Here is a 13,751-nt window from a genome sequence, read left to right as displayed (position 1 = left end):
TGCCCGGCGCCCCGTGTTTCCAGTCAGGGGTACGGGCAGGTCTTGCTGCAGCACACCGTTTCTCTGGCGTTGGTAGTTGCCATGGACGCCTAACGGACGTTCCACGTCGCGTCCGGAAGTAAAGCCACGCAAAACAGATGCAGCGGTGCATCTGATTGAGAATTTTGTTGTGCAATCTGTTTGCGCTTCGTTTTTGGATTTCTTTAGTTTTCCTGACCTTGGCCTGCTTTTGGATACCTCTTGGAACTCCCTTATGACACTCTGCCTTCGTGTGTGCCGAACCTTGGACTTGTTTGGATTGATTGTGGTTTGCCCTGCTCTTGCCTTGCCTCCTTGTTACTGACTCGGATTATTACTTACCTGCCTAGCTGTTGTTCTTGGATCCTTGTTCCTCTTTGGTTATTGGTACTCTGGTATAATTTTACCTTGGAATTCGGCTAGCTTCTTTTCTGCAACTCATCATCAGCCTGGATGTAACACGCTTTTCTGCTTCACCTTTCGAGTGTGCCAGTGGGATAGGTTTTGTTTTCAGCAGCTTAGAACTAGAGACACTTTTCTGTCTGCTGTGTAGGCGTCCTCGTGCCGGCGGGATAGGTGTCTCTTTTGGAACTGTCTTTGCTCCAGATTTCCACATGGAATTGCAAGACTGTTACAGCCTTTGAACTCCGAGTGTCCCAGACCTTGGCTCATGGTAAGATCTAACCAGTTTGTTGATTTCTCATTCTGGGTTACTGTTTGATCGTTTAATTAATGCGGGTTCCTCCTATATTTTCATAGGTTCCTGGTTGCTCTTGAGGACGTCACTTTCTTGTTCCTTCCCTGTCCTCATCACCTCCAATTAACACATACAGATGGGCACTCTTCTGATACAGGGCAGGGAGACATTCTAATACTACTGACTCCCTGTAATATTTTCTTTACAACAGGTATTCAGGAGTGAAGTCCTATCTTCTGACTACTGGACTCCTTTGCTTGTCAGCTAAAAACAGGGTTACAGTTTTAGGAAGAATTTGTCTCCAGTTCCATAGTGGTGAATCCTATTACGCAGTTCGGGGTGATTCATGACAGAATCGGAAGCCTCTAACATGGAGACAGACGCTCTGGACAAATTGGTACAACTGGTATCTGAGCTGCGTGCAGACATTACCGTTGCTCATGATGCCACTCATCGCCGCATTGATGCTTTACAGGTGGCTCAGGCTACTGTGTCACAACCCACCCCTTCTACGTCAACGGGGGAAGGTTACGCATTACCCAGGCAAGAGCCAGTACCAGTGTTGATGTCCACGCAATTTCTTCTCGCAGCCCCACAGAGATTTAATGGTGACCCGAAGCATTTCAGGACATTTGTCAACCAATATCGACTTCATTTCTTATGCCGACCGGCTTCCTTTCCGGACTCTACTACGAAGTTGCATTCGTTCTAACATATTTGGGCGGAACAGCTGCAGCTTGGGCGAATCCTTTGCCAGAACAGAATAGTTTTATGTTGTTGGTTTGTGGCGCTCTGCTTGCAGATATGGGTAATGTTTTTGATACCCGACATAAGTCTCAAGCTACCGACTTGGAGTTGCTTAACCTCCAACAGGGTAATACCCCTATCTTGTCCTACGTTGCCAAGTTCAATCAGTTGGTAGCTGAGACAAACTGGCCGGAGGAAAAAATATCTGCTGTGTTTTATAAAGGGCTTTCCGATTCTCTAAAAGATACTTTGGCTACTGTCCCAGTTGTACCATCCGTCTTCACAGACCTTCTAGATCTGGTAATGCAAATTGATGTCAGACAGAGAGAAAGGGAGAACGCAAGTCACCTTTTCGCGTTGCTCCGCGTCCAGATGTCAGTGGTTGTACGGAACCTGAACCCATGCAAATTGGGGCAGTACGGGGCCCTTTGTCACTAGATGAACGAGAAAGACGCAGAAAAAACAACCTGTGTTTTTACTCTGTATCCTCTGAGCCTTCCATCAAATCATGCCCCAAGAAGCCCAGTAGGCCCCAGGGTAACTTCAGAGCTCGGAAGTAGACTGGGTCCTTGTGCCGAGCCTTATGTACAAGGATTCCACTACCTTTGGTGGGTTTTCTCCATTCACCATTGCCATGTTCTTTTGTTGTCGTTCTGGTATACCATGGACTACATTTGCAGTCATAGATTCTGGAGCAACTGGCAATTACCTGGACATACAATATGCCCGGGATAACAACATACCCACTGTAACCAAAGAACGCCCTGAGGTAGTTAATGCAGTAGACGGCACCTCTGTGGTTTCTGGAATGATCACAGAAGGGACCGTGATGTTAACCATGATTTCGGAAGACGGTCACACTGAGGAACTTAATTTTGATCTGATTGCCGCCCCTCAATACCGGGCCATTCTTGGCTTGCCATGGTTAACGCAACACAACCCATGCATTGATTGGCAAAAGCAAAATGTAAGCTTTTTCTCTGTGTTTTGTGAGGCACATTGTTTCGATCGAGCACAGTCGCCATCTAGGGGTCCATGCCAAGCGCTCCTTAAAGGCACTCTTGATTCCGATTCCATTGTGGGGTCGGTTTCCGTATCCACTCTGCCTGCAGCATACAGTAATTATCAAGATGTTTTTGACAAGGCCTGTGCGGAACAGTTACCCCCCCCCCCCCCCCCCACAGACCATATGACTGTCCCATTGATTTGAAGCCTGGCGCCACTATTCCTAATGGCTGTATTTGTTCCCTTTCACCAAAGGAGGACACGGTCTTGAAGGAATATATTGAGCATGCGCTTCGTACTGGGTTCATTTGCCCTTCACGATCCCCAGCGGCTTCCCTGTTGTTTTTTGTGCCCTAAAAGAAGGGGGACCTGAGACCCTGTATCGATTACACGGCACTGAATGCCGTCACTATATGGTATCAGTACCCACGTACTCTGATTTCCGTGCTTCTTGATCAACTAGGCAAATCCACCATATTCACCAAGTTGGATCTACGCGGTGCGTACAATTTGGTGCACATACGCGAGGGTGATGAGTGGAAGACTGCTTTCAAAACTAAATATGGGCTTTGAGTATTGTATAATGCCCTTTGGCTTATGCAACGCACCAGCCACTTTCCAGAATTTTATTAACGACATATTCCATGACATGTTGGATCAGTATGTAGTGGTTTACTTGGACTATATTTTGATATATTCTATGTCTTAACAACATGTTAAGCATGTTACAAGTGTTCTCCATCGCCTTCGCGAGAATCACCTCTATGCCAAATTAGAAAAATGTGTTTTCCAAACCACTGAGGTGGAATTTTTAGGTTATTATCTAACCAGCAAAGGTATACAGATGAATAAAGCAAAGGTCAGTGCAGTCTTGGATTGGCCCAGTCCTAAATCATTGAAGGAGCTGCAGTCCTTTTTAGGATTCGCGAATTTTTATAGGCGTTTCATACGTTACTTTTCAGTGATAGTGTTGCCTCTGACAGCTTTGACTAGTACTAAACAGCAGTTCTGTTGGACAGACAAGGCGCAACTGGCCTTTGAGTCATTAAAACACTCCTTTACCTCCGCACCTGTTTTGCAACATCCTGACCCTACTTCTCTTTTTCAAGTGGAGGCTGATGCATCGGGTATAGCCATAGGCACCATTCTGTCCCAACATTGCAAGGATACAGGTATGGGTCATCCGGTTGCCTTCTTCTCTTGTAAACTTACTCCTTTCGAGAAGAACTATTAAGTCAGTGACAGAGAATTATTGGCAATTCGTGAGGCATTTAGAGAATGGCAGCATTATCTGTTAGGGGCCGTTCATGCTATCCAGGTCTTTACCGATCACCATAACCTCCTAGCCATGAAGTCGGTCAAGCTTCCTCTTCCCGGCATGCTCGTTTGCACGAGTTCTTTTCTATGTTTGACTTTACTATTACGTATCGTCCTGGCAGTCAGCATTCAAAGGCGGATGCCCTTTCACGTCTTCATGACACTCCTCTTACTTCCAATCATGTTGAAACACTTTTGTTGCCACATCAGATGGTCTGCGGTTGTACCCCGCAGCCATCTCTTAGAGCTGCCCTCAGTGAGTGGGTTAAAAGTACACCTACAGAACTAACGGACTTGCTTTTGGACATAGTGAGTATGCTGCCATACATACAAGGTCTTTTGTATATAGCAGATGCTAGGACTCATCAGACTGCACTCCAGTGGTGCCACGATTCGGTCTTTTTGGCTCGTCCCGATCGCAGGAAGACTGCAGAATTGCTGCGCCGGTGGTGTTGGTGGCCTTCCTTGGATCGATACGTGGCTGATTACATCAAGACCTGTGCTATTTGTATTCGGTGCAAATCCTCACCGTCCAAGCCGTAGGTTTGCTCCGTCCCTTGCCAATGTTGCAGCGCCTCTGGGCTATGGTATCCATGGATTTCAACGTGGACCTTCCCGTCGTACAGGAGTATAACACTTTATGGGTGTTCATCGACTATTTTACAAAGATGGCTGTGTTTGTTCCCTGTTGCGGTCTACCTTCGGCACCGGTGTTAGCGGATTTGTTTTTGAGGCATGTCTTCATATTCTTTGGTTTGCTGTCCATCGTGGTTTCCAACAGGGGAACGCAGTTTACCCCACACGTTTGGAGATTCCTTACGTCTTCGTTTGATATTAACGACCGGTTCTCAAGTTCCTACCATCCTCGGACTGATGGCCTGACTGAACGGTTGAACGCTACTCTCGAGCAGTACCTACGCTGCCTAATCCTTCAACATCATAAATCTGGTTGTCGGTACTGGTGGCGGCGGAATTTGCATATAACAACTCCGTCTATACCTCTACGGGGTCTTCCCCCGTTCTTTGACCTCTATGGTCAACATCCGAGGGCCTTACCTCTGGACCCCTCTGTGCCTATGGACAATCAGGCTGCTCTGGCTTGTGTCCAGGATGTTTCGGCTGTTCACAGGAGTGTTGAGGAACATCTGTATATGGCTCAGGAGTCTGCAAAGTGATTTACCGATCTGCATCGTTCACCTGAGCAGGATTATTGTCCTGTTATGAAGGTGTGGTTGTCCTCCAGGAATTTGCGTCTCCCGGGACGCAAGACTTTACTGCCCCGCTATGTGGGGCCTTATGTCATTAGTGAAGCGATTAATCTTGTGGTTGTCAGACTCGTTCTTCCGTCTTCTTGGAAGATACATCCGGTTTGTCATGTTTCGTTACTCAAACCTTTTTGTCCTAGTACCCGTTCATCCACTAACCATGCTCCTCCACTCACTCTTCCTTCTGATGTCTTTGAGGTAGGGCCATCCTTGATTCGCGAGTGCGATGGGGGTGTTTGAGTTCCTGATTGACTGGAAGGGTTATGGGCCTGAGGATCGGACTTGGGAGCCACTGCGGAACATTAACGCGCCTCGTCTGCTGGCTTGTTTTCTTAAGTCTTGGGGGGTGCGTGCTCCTTTGGGAGAGGGAACTGTCAGGAGTGCACTCCCGGTTGGCCGCAAAAGGTTGCTAAAAATACCTGCCCGGCGCCCCATGTTCCCAGTCAGAGGTACGGGTAGGTCTTGCTACAGCGCACTGTTTCTCTGGCGTTGGCAGTTTCCATGGCACCATGGACGCCTAACGGATGTTCCACGTCACGTGACACGGCATCATGTGACACAGCGTCACGCGGCGACGCACGCGTCCAGAAGAAAAGCCGTGAAAAACAGATGCGGCGGTGCTTCTGATTGAGCATTTTGTTGTGCAATCTGTTGGCGCTTCGTTTTTGGATTTCTTTCGTTTTCCTGACCGTGGCCTGCTTTTGGATACCTCTTGGAACTCCCTTATGACACTCTGCCTTCGTGTGTACCTAACCTTGGACTTCTGTTTGGATTGATTGTGGTTTGCCCTGCTCTTGCCTTGCCTCCTTGTTACTGACTCGGATTATTACTGACCTGTCTAGCTGTTGTTCTTGGATCCTTGTTCCTCTTTGGTTATTGGTACTCTTGGTTAATTTTACCTTGGAATTCGGCTAGCATCTTTTCTGCATCTCATCAGCCCGGATATAAGACGCTTTCCTGCTTCATTTTAGGCGTCCTCGTACCGGCGGGATAGGTTGTGTTATCAGCAGCTTGGAATTAGAGATGCTTTCCTGTCTGCTGCGTAGGCGTCCTCGTGCCGGCGGGATAGGTGTCTCTTTTGGAACTGTCCTCTCTCCGGATTTCCGCATGGAATTGCAGGACTGTTACAGCCTTTGAACTCGGAGTGTCCCAGACCTTGGCTCATGGTAAGATCTAACCAGTTTGTTGATTTCTCTTTCTGGGTTACTGTTTGATCTTTTAATTCTGGGTCCTCCTATATTTTCATAGTTTCCTGGGTGTGCTTTGGGACGTCACTTCCTTGTTCCTTCCCTGTCCTCATCGCCTCCAATTAATACATACAGGTGGGCACTCTTCTGATACAGGGCAGGGAGACATTCTAGTACTACTGGCTAGTAACCTGTGATATTTACAACAGGTATTCGGGAGTGATGTCCTATCTTCCGACTACTGGACCCCTTTTCTTGTCAGCTTAAAACAGAGGGTTACAGTTGTAGGAAGAATTTGTCTTCTACTGTCTCCAGATCATAGTGGTGAAACCTATTACGGAGTTCGGGGTGATTCATGACAGCAGAACAGACAGTGTCCTGGCCTGGAGGTGAACCCTGAGGGCAGGCGAGATGAGGTGGCCAGAAAGGGAGCAAACCTCAGCACCCTGTGCTAGCCGGGGAAATGAGTGAGTAGGCAGAACCAAGATCGGTGGTTGCTGAGCAATGTCAGCAATGGGAGAAGAAGTGAAGAGGTGAGCTGCAGGCCGGCTGCGTAGTACAGCGATGCCGGTCCACTTGAGAAGCCAACCAGGAGAGAGATAAATTGTGCCAGGAATGAGAAGCCAGGATAGGCTTTGTTCGAGCACCAAAAGCGAGAACGCTCTGTACCGACAACAGGGTAAAGCTGTTGAACAACAGCAGACATTGAGGCAAGTACCCGATTGATCGCGAATGGTCAAAGTACCAAAGTTGTCGGAAAACCCAAAGGAGAGAAAGGAACGCAGAATAGACCCTGAAAGAGTGAATTGGCAAAGTGGGGGGAACACGTAATCCTCATTGGAATCCATGTCCTCTTCATCATCCCAGTACTTGAACTTAAAGTAACTAAGGGAAGACACATACACATTATGATGAATGACAGAGAAAGAGAGGGAGAGAGACATTGCATTAAAAGGTCCTGGCAGTTGAGTATACCAGGTGAAGAGCGGATCTGAGATTCACACCCATAAGAAGTAGCAAAAGAGAACCTGGCTGGGGAGCTCACCAGGTGGTCTGAGAGTCTGGGACCCACACTCTGAGAAGCCAGAAGGTGTCTGTTAGGGAGAATTTTCATTTCTGTGCCAAATCCATTTAACCTTAGAAACCCCCAGCTCTTTTGCTGGACTCTGGGCTTTTAAATGTTTACTCCTGAGTGAGTGGGACCTTTTTCTCACTCACTCATGTGTTTTCCTGACTATGGGCCTCATTACGAATTTGGAGGCAGCCATGCCCTTAATAAGGGCATGGCTGCCTCCAAACTCTGGTCTGGGTCCGTGGTCCCTGAATGGGGAAATAGCGGGCCATTCCATCCTTGGAGGACCCAGTATTTCCCCATTCCGGGAACACATCCCCATTCCCCTTTCAGCCCCCATAGGGCTCAATGGGAATGGGGAGAGAGCTAACAAAGGGCCTGTTAATAACGGGCCCTTTGTTAGCTCCCTGGTCCCCTCACAGGACCCGCAAAGGAAGTATGGTCTGACCAGACGTCCAGAGCGGGTCCCGTAAGGGAGCCTTGTAATAGGGCGGAATGAGATTAACGGGACCGACACCTTTACCGGCGCCGTTAAACCCATTCCGTCCTCCTTGTAATGAGGCCGTATGATTTCCTACGTTCCTTTCTGTTTCATGGAGTCTGGTAAAGCCCATAGGCATCTGCTTTTACATTGTGACACACTGCACCTTTTCTGCCGTGCCACTGAGACGTCCCTTGGACTTCTCTTAATGTTTAACTACATTTTCTTGAGTGAACTACTGTTCCCAACAATAACAAGATGACCCCTGTCTTACTTACCTTTACTTTATGGGTACAGCACACCCCACCCTCTGTAGAGGGCGCTGCGCGTCGACGTCCGCCAAGTCGATGTCCCTCGACGGCCACCGTATCAGCGCGACGTCACCATGCCCATAAATAGACACGCGCTGCGTCCGTTGCTCAGTTCCGTTTTTCCGTGCTTCGTGTGGCCTCGGAACGTCGTTGCTCAGTTCAGTCAGGTTTATCTAAATCTATTTGGAAGAATATTCCTTATCGTTCTCGATGGCTTCTTCATCAGAACCGACGACGCCGCGATCCGGCTTCAAGAAATGTTGAGACTGCGGTAAAAAGATGTCAATAACGGATCCACACAGGGTGTGTTTATGGTGCTTGGGGTCCGAGCACCATTGTTCGGAGTGTGAGGACTGCATGTCCATGACGGCGAAAGCCCTGAAGGAGCGAAAGCTCGAGAGAGAGGTAAGTCAGCCAAATCCTCCTCGAAGGCTTTGTCGACTGAGTCGAGGCATTCGTCTCCTCGCCGTCGAAAACACTCCCATTCTAGATCTCGAAGCAGCTCCCACCATTCGTCGAGATCTAGACACTCAAAAAAGAGACGTCGAAGGTCCCATTCCTCGTCGTCTTCGGTGTCCCCAGAAAGAGTTTCCTGTCCCACCAAACACAGTTCTCAAGCTGAGTGGGAGGAATTCAGAAAGAAAATGTTAAGCGTCTTCGAGAACGCGGCCTCGACCCCCTCGAAGACAGCTGAGGGTGATACCTCGGGTGAAAAACCCAAAAAATCTAAACGCTGCGAGTCGCAGCAGCCGGCGAAACATTCCACCCGAGAGCGCCATGAGCCATCGGGTAAGAAGGCACCGTCTTCGCCGTCGTGGAAGGTTCCTTCGACGCCGTCGTCAAAGATTCCTTCCACGCACAGGTCGGCACCATTGACGCCGTTGTCGAAGGGTTCCTCGACGAATTGGTCGATCGACTCGACGCCATCGTCGACGCCGATGAAAGAGAGGACCAAGGCTACACAGCCAACAGTGTTTTCAAGGGCCTCCGGCACGACGTCGAGACCGTCGTCGATGCCCTCGAGTAGGATCCCGATCCTCTCGAGTTCTTCGAGACCCCTTCCAGTTTTTTCGACGCCATTTTCGGCACCTTCGAAGCCGGTTACATCGGCCTCGACAACTTCGACATTTTCTCGTCCAATAACGACGGGTTTGGCTCCTTCGGCCGTAGAGATGGGCTTTACTCCATTTCAGAGATCAGAATACCCTGGTCTTTCTTCAATTTATGAAGAAATGGAAGACTCTGACCAAGACACTTTTGGTTTACAGAGATCCACACTGCATGCTGCAGAGGATTTCACCTCTGAGGAAAGAAGGCTGAAGGAACTACAGGAGTCACTTCATGAGGCAAGTGGACTTGACACCTCCCCAGAAGTGGAATTTGTAAAGCCAGACCCAGGGGAACATGCCGAAACACCATATAGAACCCTGATGGCAAGAATAATTGAGTTTATGGGTTGGTCTGCGCCTTCACCTGTTTTCCATCAGGATGATCTAACGGATATATTGGACAAAGGTCCACAGGAGGACCCGGTGGTCCCCTTCCATGCAGCCCTACAAAGAAAAATTGCATCCAATTGGGAAACTCCCGAAGTTATCCCAGCAGTCAATAAAAGACTGTCGACAAAAGTATAGGGTAGCGGCTGCTGACCCTGAATACCTGTCAAAACACCCGACCCCAGAGAAGCCTGGTGGTTCAAGCGGCAACTTCAAACCAGCAGTAGGACTGCTTACCCTACTGTCCCACAGGATAGGGATGACAAGAGGTACGAAAGTCTTCTCTGCCTGTAGTATGGCGTTGAAGTCCATCAACGCCACCTGTACGCTCGCCAGGTTCAGTCACACATTATGGGAGTGTGCTTCATCAGCGGCTGACTGCATACCCGATGGAGAGGAGAAGGAAGCCTTCCTTAACATCATTCAAGATGGCAAAGATGCCATGTGCGAATCACTTCAAACAGGCATCGATTCTGCGGACAGTATCAGGAGGGCCATGGCGGCAAGTACAACAATCCGCTGGCATGCGTGGATGCGAAAGTCGGGCTTTGCCCCTGATGTACAGGCCAGACTTTTGAATATGCCCTTTGACGGCTCTTCATTATTCGGGAAGAAGGCGGATGACAGTCTGGAAAAGTTACAGACTTCTAAAACAGCAGCAAAATCCTTAGGAGCTGCTATCCGCCAGACTCCTTTTCGCACCTCAGGAACCTCTGGGAGAAGAAAGTCCTTTCGCTATTATTCTGCATTCGGAAAAGGCAGAGGACAGCTGGCTCAAAGAGGCCAAAGAAGATCCACCCAAGGTGGACGGGTCAAAGTTACTAAGACAGCAGCAGGTGCCTCTTTACCCTCAGCATCTGCATCAGCCGCCCCCAAACCACTCTGAGGCCTTCGCACACAAGACACCTGTAGGGGGCAGGTTAACTCACCATCTGACAGAATGGCAGGCTATAACGTCAGATGCTTGGGCGTTGGAGACAGTTGCCCAAGGTTACTGCCTACCCTTTCTACACATCCCTCAGTCATCCACCGGGGAACAGCTCCCAAAAAGTTCCAGATCCGCTCCTCTTGCAGGAAATTATGGACCTGCTAGAGAAAGGTGCCATAGAACCGGTACCTGTAGCGGACAGGAACAAGGGCTGGTACTCCCCCTACTTTCTCATACCAAAGAAGGACGGAGGACTGAGGCCCATCCTGGACTTACGAGAATTGAACAAGTTCTCCAGCATGGGGTCTGGCATGGATTCACATGCTCATGAATATTCCCCGTCGTCAGGCTGGGAATCCTCGGTAAAGAAAAAAACAGTATCAGTTTTGTTTCTGATCTGTCTTTTGTAGTAGTAACCAATCACTGATCTCTGCGTCATACTGACCACAGCCAATGACTGTTCTCTACCTAAGCCCCGCCTCTGGCAGCCATCTTCAGATTTGGTAGCACGTGAAGTGGCAGTATGACCAAGTGAAGAGCCGCAGAGGGGTAGGCGGGAGGGTTCGCATGTGAATCCATGCCAGACCCATGCTGGAGAACAGTTACAGGTAAGTAACTTGTTCCTTCTCCAGCATGGGGTCTGGCATGGATTCACATGCTCATGAATAAAAAATACATAGCAGTACACCACGGGAGGTGGCAAAGGCTCAACATTAAGCATTACATCAAACTCAACATAAAGCAATTCTTACCTCCTCACCAGGCTCACCTTAGGCGAACAGGTTGCGCAGCACTGCTTGGCCGACCCTGGACTCCTCCCTGGAATCCCGATCGACGCAGTAGAATTTCGTGAAGGTGTGCGTCGACCTCCACGTAGCAGCCCTGCAGATGTTCAGCAAGGGAACACCAGATAGGAACGCCGTGGTAGCTGCGATCGCTCTGGTGGAATGGGCTCTCGGATGGCCAGGCAGCGGTCGGTTTGCGAACCGATGACAGTACATGATACAGCCGGAGAGCCATCTGGAAATGGAAGTCTTCGAGGGAGCCTTCCCCTGATTGACAGGTCCAAAGTTCACAAAGAGTTGTGACGTCTTCCGAAAACACTTCGTGCGGTCCACGTAGAACTTCAGCGCTCTAGCCACATCCAGCGAGTGCAAAGTCCTTTCAGCCGGCGACGGGAAGAAAACAGGCAACACCAAGGGTCCGTTGAGGTGGAAGTCCGACGGCACCTTGGGCATGAAGGAGGGGTGCGTCCTGAGCACTACCCTTGTGTCGTGAAAAGTCAAGTACGGGGCCTTGCAGGAAAGGGCCTGGATCTCTCCCACCCGTCGTGCGGAGGTGATGGCCACAAGAAACGCTGTTTTCCACGACAAGAACTTCAACGGAGCCGAGTGCAGAGGCTCGAACGGAGGTCCCATGAGCTTGGTCAGCACCACGTTGAGCTCCCCGCCGGTGAAGGCTCCGGCCCCGGCGTGGAACGATCTGAACAGTCCCTTCATGAACTCTTTCACCAGATGATGAGACCACAAAGACGTCCGCCCCGTGGTTCTGGTGTATCGGGAGATCGCAGCAAGATGAATCTTGATGGACGCGTGCGCCAGTCCAGCTTCAGTAGGTACGGCAGTACTTGGGGAGCCGTAATCCGTAGAGGGTTAATCTTCTGTGCGTGGCACCAGACAGAGAACCTCTTCCATTTGTGTCCGTAGCATTTAAGAGTTGAGGACGCCCTGGCCTTTGCAAGAACCTCTCTGCAGTCGGCCGGTATGTCGTATCTATTTTTTCTTTACCGAGGATTCCCAGCCTGACGACGGGGAATATTCATGAGCATGTGAATCCATGCCAGACCCATGCTGGAGAACAACAGTTACAGGTAAGTAACTTGTTCCTTCCTCAGGAAGGACACGTTCAAGATGGTAACTCTCTCTCAGATCCTTCAGGCCCTCCATCTCCAGGACTGGCTGGTATCTCTGGACCTTCAGGATGCTTATTTCCATGTGCCAATCCATCTCAAGCACAGGAAATACCTGAGGTTCGCAATTGGCAACTCTCATTATCAATTTCGAGTTCTGCCATTTGGGCTGACCTCCGCCCCGAGGGTCTTTACCAAGCTGATGTCTGTAGTGGCGGCGAGTCTAAGGAGGGAAGGGATCCACGTCTATCCCTACCTGGACGATTGGCTGATCAGGGCCATATCTTCGGAACAGGCCCAGACCCAGCTAGATTATGTCTGCCTCTTCCTTCACAGACTGGGCTTTTCCCTCAATTTAAAGAAGTCACAGATGATACCATCTCAGAGACTCCAGTTCATTGGAGCGGTCCTGGACACTTCCCTGGGAAAAGCCTCGCCACCAGAGGTGAGGGCTCAAGATATTCTACAGATGGTCACCAAGTTTCAAAATGCCCAGCATCTCCCAGCCTTTGACTTTTTGCGGTTGCTAGGCCTCATGGCATCCTGCATCTTCCTTGTGCCAGAGGCTCGCCTGAGAATGAGATCTCTTCATTGGGCACTGAGAAGTCAGTGGTCACAATTCTCAGGGAGAATGTCAGACCTCCTCAGGATTCTGGACAAGGTAGCCCACGACCTTCAATGGTGGGCCTATTCAGAGAACATCTTGAAAGGAGAACTGTTTTGGCAACCATGGCCAGAGATAACAGTAGTCACAGACGCCTCGCTCACAGGGTGGGGAGCCCATGCCAACGACTTGACCATCAGCGGTCGTTGGTCTCCATCGGAGTCCAGACTACATATCAACCTATTAGAGCTGAGAGCGATCAGACTAGCGCTGAAAGCTTTCCTGCCATGAGTACAGGGGAGAAATGTCCTGATGGCGGACAACACGGTGGCCATGCGCTACCTCAACAAAAGAGGAGGCGTAGGATCACTGCCACTGTGCAGAGAGGCAATGCAGCTCTGGTTTTGGGCAATTCGGGAAGGAATCTCTCTATCGGCAGTTTTTACCTCCCCGGAGAGAAGAATTTGACAGCGGACGCTCTGAGCATGCAGAGTACAGTCTCCCACGAGTGGGAGCTAGCTCAGGAAGTCCTTCAAGAGATCTTCGCCCTTTGCGGAACCCCAGAGGGATAGGCTGGAAAAGAAGTATCGGGTACCGGACTACGCACCGAAGTGCCTGAGGTCACAGCCATCGCCGGATTCAGTGGTATCGGTGGTCACGAGGAAACAGTTAACCAACCCGTCGTCGTCCTCGTCTTCCAACCTACAGACAGCG

General features: G+C 49.8%; 1 protein-coding gene across 10 annotated transcripts in view; it reads left to right on the top strand.

Annotated features, from left to right (window-relative positions):
- The window catches only part of PRP4K (pre-mRNA processing factor kinase PRP4K), a 1,306,928-nt gene that overhangs the window by 942,260 nt on the left and 350,917 nt on the right, over positions 1-13,751 (top strand). The gene's annotated exons all lie outside the window — the stretch shown is intronic.

Source organism: Ambystoma mexicanum, chromosome 5p, assembly GCF_040938575.1.
Source record: "Ambystoma mexicanum isolate Mex_15411 chromosome 5p, UKY_AmexF1_1, whole genome shotgun sequence".
NCBI lineage: Eukaryota > Metazoa > Chordata > Amphibia > Caudata > Ambystomatidae > Ambystoma > Ambystoma mexicanum.
This window is presented reverse-complemented; position numbering and strand designations above follow the sequence as displayed.